Genomic DNA, 6,325 nt, shown 5'->3' with positions numbered 1-6,325 from the left:
GCTTCATTATTGATGTACAGAAATGCCTAACTAATAGTTACCCAGAGGTGGGGGTGGGGGGGACACGAATGGGTGAAATAGGTGATGGGGATTAAGGAAGGCACTTGTTGTATTGAGCACTGGCTGTGGTATCGAAGTGCTGAATCATCAAATTATACACCTGGAATCAATATAACACTGTATGTTCATTAGCTCAAATTTAAATAAAAACACTGTCAAGTGTACTCTAAAAAAAAGTCACAGTTTACTTAGGGTGAAATAAACTACACCAAATTGATTTTCTTCACCAAAACTCACAAGCAATATTTTCTGTACTATTTCTAGATAAACCAAGAAGCACTTATTTTTGTAGGGTTTTCAGGTTTTACTTATAAGTCACAAAGAGGCAACAGACAACAGACATGGAAAAAGACAGAAGAAAACAGGCAAATCAGCTTTCAGGACTCATGGACTCTGATGCTGTCCTGACCATGAAAGAGAAGCATTCAAACTCAACAAAAGAAAGTAAACAGCAACAACCAGAGGCAGAACAGCAAAGGCAGGCTGTTCCATTCAAACTGTAACTGCAACCTGTTTCTTCAAGTTCACTTGACAAAGGCAAAAATCTACTCTGAAATCCTTTTTTCGTGAGCTCATATGTTTCTCTCCCTGTCTGGTAATTCCCCTAAACTGTTCATTACACATTTTTAACAACATACTTAAAACTCCTAGTATTCAAAGGTCAGTAGCAAACCTTGCCGTAACATTTTATAAAATGCATTCCTTCCCCCTACGCTTCTTCAAAATTCATTTCGTCAAAGAACTGATAACCTAATACCCGGTTACTGGTTCTACAGCGGTAATGAATGCTACAACTAAAATGAGGACTAAAGCAAATTCTAAATGCCAGGAGCAGAGATCTCACAGAAGTGTGGCACTTTTAATGCTATCTTCTGGAAGAACAGTTAGGTCTTCAAAGTGAGAGAGTTCAAATGGGAGCCATTTAAATAGGCAGATTATCAATGACTAATGTCCTGAATGGGAGGCCCATAGGTCAAGGTATTCAGTAATGAAGGGGCCTACCTACCTACACCTGCAGCTTTTCTGGAAGCTGCTATGAAATTTCTTTGAGATTTTTTCAGATATCAAATATAAGCGAAAGCCTATTTTTAAAGTCTCTTAGGTATTTTCACTCGTTTCTGAATTACCTGTAGGAAGCCCTGACTTAGTTGTGCTGACTCTGATGTGTATGTGTCCATCATGATTAAATTCAGATCATGTTTCATGTCAAAACTTAGGTTAAGCAAAGCCAAGTTACCTCACCTTTGGTTTGTCAAAGTGTTCCTCCGGTATGCTTTGAGACACTTCACCTAATTCTTATAGCCTTCAGTCTCAACCTTCATCACAGAAATAAATACATATGACCTTCAGCCATGCATAAACACTAGGGAAAAAACTGACACCTGGCAGACAGAGGGCGTCATAAATGGGGGGCGGAAGCTCCATATCTTCCCTTCCATGTTCTCCCCACTTGACTCTTTAACAATGCGGCTGAGCTGAGAGCAGGTCAAGATTATGCAAATCCCCCCATGTTCGAGCCAGCATGGTGCTCCTCCGATGTTTTAAATGTGAGCCGTCCCATGACAAAGGGTATCGGCGAGAAGCACGTAAGAGTTTTCAGGTACTGAGACTCTGTCTTTCTGTTCCTGGACAATGGGCTCCGGGGTTGGAACTCTTAGTCTCCTCAGGAAATCTCAGACATTAGCTGACATTCCAGGTTACCTTGCTGGGCTCTACGGAACTTTCCGCGAAGTCTCAACTATCAGGCTTGGGTGCCAAATGTGTGGCTTCCGCAAACCAAAATCCGTGGTGACCTTCAATACATTCCATCAATATACTTAGTGAACAAAGCAGGGAAGTCAAGTGACCGGCTGCAAAGAAAACATCAGAGGTCTGCCCCTGGAGATTTTCCCCAAGGCTCTTGTAAAAGAACATGTTTAAGAACCACAACACAGGGGCGCCTGGGTGGCGCAGTCGGTTAAGCGTCCGACTTCAGCCAGGTCACGATCTCGCGGTCCGGGAGTTCGAGCCCCGCGTCGGGCTCTGGGCTGATGGCTCAGAGCCTGGAGACTGTTTCCGATTCTGTGTCTCCCTCTCTCTCTGCCCCTCCCCCGTGCATGCTCTGTCTCTCTCTGTCCCAAAAATAAATAAACGTTGAAAAAAAAAAAATTAAAAAAAAAAAAAAAAAAAAAAAAAAAAAAGAACCACAACACTAACAAGAATCTGTTACTGCACTACACACTACAAATGCCCGGACATCTACACACTTACCCCACCTAATATTTGTGTCACTATACTATCTGAACATAAAACAAGTGCTTGTAGGAGGTCCACTAAAATTTCAAAAGCGTCATTCCTGCCTGTCCACTGAAGATGGCCAATTTCCTTCTGTTCTTTGACCCTTTCCTCATTGTTCTGAAAGAGGACAGAAATTACACTGCCACACTCCAAAAGCAGGTGCAGCAGCTGATGGGGAAAAAATGAGCTTTCTCAACTGTTCCTAATGCAATGCAAAAGATATTCCCATAAAGTCTATTGCTTTTTCCAAACACCGCGTCATTTAAGGCGCTGGCGGAACAGGGGGTGTAGATAGCTTGGAGGCAATCATCGGAAAGTCTAGAGGCAACAGCTTCAATTTTGGAAGAAACTCCACTGGACGCAATGTAAGCCTGGCTATGACAATATTCCGTGTTTAATCCCCACTTCTCAGCACAGTGTGAAGATGCGCAGCCAAAATGCCTGCACCGGCTTTCTGAGGTAGGAAGCCCCCAAATCTCTCTCTGAGGTTAGGAGATCTGTCGACAAACTTCACCAACGCGGGCAGCTGCTCTTCTCCTGCTATGTCCACCACGTGGTCAGTGAGAATAGAAAAGAAGCGAGCGTCTCCCGCTTCCCTGAGGGTTTCTTCCGGAATGCAGCTCTCAGTCTAGCACCTGTATCTGCTCTTAACTGCCATGGTCTCAAAAAGGCTCTTCAGCATCTCTTCACTGGAATCTATCCAGCACTCGGGCAGTGCAGCGAAGTTCTTAGGAGTAGAGAACTTCCAAAAAAAAAAAAAAGGAGTAGAGAACTTCCATGATGCCAGCAGCGTCTTGTCCATCCAGAGGGAGACAGGTTTTGGTTTCCCATAAGAATCCAAATTTCAAATGAAGATTTTGAGTATTCGGCGTTTTCCTTCTCTTTAAGGATTAATTTGAAAGGAAAGGTCTTCATCTTCTTAACCCCTTTCTTCTGCACTGAGGCTCTGAGCATTGCTGCTGTTTCTCCATGTTTCTGTTCCTGCTTCAAAGTTTCATCCATTTTCTTTTTCTGTTACAGTGTCCTGATTTCACCTTCACTCAATTCTTTGTCTTCTGTGTCTCCTTTGTGGATTGTTCAAATGTCTAGTAAGATCAAATACTGTTGGTATTGCATTTTCTCAAAGAACCGCCCTCTAAAGACTAGGTGTACAGATCATCCAGGTCTCAACGTGTTTGACACGTAATCGATAACGTTTATTTACTTGATCGGCTGTTTCATCTTCTACGTTTGCTCTCCTTACAATGATCCACCCACCTCTGGCATCTGGCATGTTTGTGCAGGAACCTGAGGAAGGCCAGGTCTGACTGCCTGTCCACATGCATTGGGGGGCAGCACAGAAGCTGAGCATCTTCGCTGCCCCCTGGCCGGCCCAGCCCTCTCCTCCCCACCACCTCCAAGCAGCTGCCTGCCTGTCCTGGGCTCAGCAGGTGCCTCAAGTGTAACGCTTTTCTTCTTAGGGATTTGACTAGGTAACACCAAGAAACTGACTTTTCTCCTCCTTTAATGAGAAGTAACAAGCAAACTCTTGGGATTATGATGGCATCACATCTCACAAGAACACTTGCTCTTAGACCGAGATTTCCAGTAAGGGCACTGAAATGTAATACACTGTAATCCATTATTTAAATCAGGTATTATGTCAACAGGAGCTCATTTGTTTTTCAGAACATTAGCACAATTCAAAATTATTTTCACATCTAACGATAGAAAGTTGCCTTCAAGTTCTTTACCACCATCTAGGAATTAATTCACTAGGAGCAAAACCCAAGACAAATTCAAGAAGGCTAATGTCCCTCCCAGACCCATAGTTAGCTGTCATTTCAATAGCGACAAGCCAGGAACTCTGTTTAGCTGCATTGTGCATGTGAGAGAGAAAAAAAGAGGGAGAAAGAAGCAGTCTGTGGATCTTCCTGGCCCAGTGACCTGGATCTACCTCCATTATAACATTTATTACATGCCTGAAATTATTTACCTATATGCACAACTCCTTCATTGGACAGCAAGGCCATGGAAGGCTGTCATCATGTTTGATTTCTCTCTGTACCGTCTAGAATAGATGCATCATAAATGAAGGCCTCATATATACTTGCTTCCATTAGTAGCTTTTAGCGTCCTTCCACAAGTTGTGCAAAGATCTGAACAGATGGATTTGAGTTTTGCTCGTTCCATGTCCTCTGGTTCATCTTTCTGTGGAGGTCACGATGAGGATCAAAATGGTCAAAAGAGGAAGCAGTAGCAGTCAACAGAGGCAGAGCTCCCAAAGATAAGGTGTGGGGGGGGGGGGGGAGTTACATCTGAAAGTGCTTCTTAACACGTCCTTACCTCAAACTTGCAGACTAGAGAGAGAGTGACAGGCAAGGAAGTTATCAGTAGAGCAGGGATAGGGGACAGCTACTGCAGTATATACAGCTTCTGCAAACATGATCCTTCCTAATCCTTGGCACACCGCTACGGGATAGAGGATTATCTCCATTTTAGAGAGGGAGAAGATGAGAGGTTAAATAATTTGTCCAAGAGCACACAAGTGCTAAGGGATGAAGCCAGAATTCAAACCCAAGTCTGCCTGTATCCAAAGCCTGCTCCTTCCATTAATCCAAGGTGTCTCTTCGGAAGATACCACATAGAAAGCCACTGGACTTGTGGATATATCCTCCAGTGTCCAGGTCTCTTGGTCCCAGCGGTGATTCCACTTGGGTGGGTCCCTTGAGCCCTAAAGCCAGGAGGTTCAGGTCTTAGGGCAGAGCTGGTGTGATCTAGGCACTTCCTGGGACCCACAGAGTTAACTTGCTCTCGGCTCAGGTTATGGCTGCTGTGTTTTCAATGATCCAACACCCAGTGGGTGAGCTGTGGTCAGTTTTGTACAATGCACCAAGTACTATTATTTGTTTCTACACTGACAATCTGTGTTAAATGCTCTACCAGACCTTATATAATTTATATGTGTTTATGTGCAGGCCAATTGTCCAAAGGACCTCTTTCTTCCAGCCAGGGCTCTGGTTCTATCTGGGATGTCAAGTGGGACCTTGCTGGAGCCTGAAGTTTTCGTTTTGCACAGCCCATCCTCTCTAAGGATTTGGCACAGAAGCTGTCCTCAGAAGATTTACAGCCTGGAACTGGACGCCTGCCTACTCCTGGCTTATTTCATGGGAAGAACAAAAACCCCAAACACCACCTAACGGAGGAAACGGAATCCGTGAGAATTCAGGAGTAACTCCTGGAAGTGGCCGAAGAGCTCACGTTCCTCCTACACCTCCTCTTACTAGAAGCCTCTCTCAACAATCTCATTAAGCTTATCCGTTCTTCTTAAGCATTTTTTAGCATAGCCTTTCTGTGGGCTGCGTGGTCCTAGACAGCAGAACTGACACCAGTGAATGTTAGCTATGGGAACAATTGTGACTGGGGGCAGCTGAGTGGCTCAGTCTGACTCTTGATTTCAGCTCAGGTCATGACCTAATGGTTCATGGGTTCGAGCCCCAGGTCGGGCTCTGTGCTGTGTGAGCTCAAAGCCTGCTTCAGATTCCCTCTCCCTCCCTCTCTGCCTCTCCCCACTCATGCGCGCACTCACGTGCTCTCTCTCAAAATAAGCTTAATTAAAAAAAAAAAAAGTAACAATCGAACATAAGACCAAACTTCCAAATAACTCCGGGTGAATGGGGCAAGTTATTGAACTGGAAGAGATTTGAGATCAAATTCTATTAACTTCTAAAGTCAAAGTCCTAATGCCATGATTTTAGATTTTCAAAGGTAACCAGTTACCTTGCAGGGGCTGAGGAGAGGGGAGATGGGAGAGCTAAGTTTTATCGAAATCTTCCTGCTTGGAGGACTGTGACCTAGTGGTTCTCTCAGTGAAGAATCCTGAAAAGTCCAGCATGGCCCTGACTGCCTGAAGAAAGGTCTGCGAAGGATCAGAAACCAAATGGACTTCAAGGGGAACGGTTTCTGAGAGGAGCAAGTCAGTGAAGCATCAGTTACCTTGAGCTCAATC

The 6,325-nt window shown here is 44.4% G+C and overlaps 1 pseudogene; it reads right to left on the bottom strand.

Moving 5' to 3' along the window:
- Nucleotides 1-660: 660 nt before the first annotated feature.
- LOC123600615 lies at nt 661-3,688 on the bottom strand (annotated as a pseudogene).
- Between the last annotated feature and the right edge of the window lie 2,637 nt (nt 3,689-6,325).

This window comes from Leopardus geoffroyi, chromosome D1, assembly GCF_018350155.1.
Source record: "Leopardus geoffroyi isolate Oge1 chromosome D1, O.geoffroyi_Oge1_pat1.0, whole genome shotgun sequence".
NCBI lineage: Eukaryota > Metazoa > Chordata > Mammalia > Carnivora > Felidae > Leopardus > Leopardus geoffroyi.
Note: the sequence above shows the minus strand (reverse complement) of the source record. Positions and strands in the feature narration are given on the sequence as shown.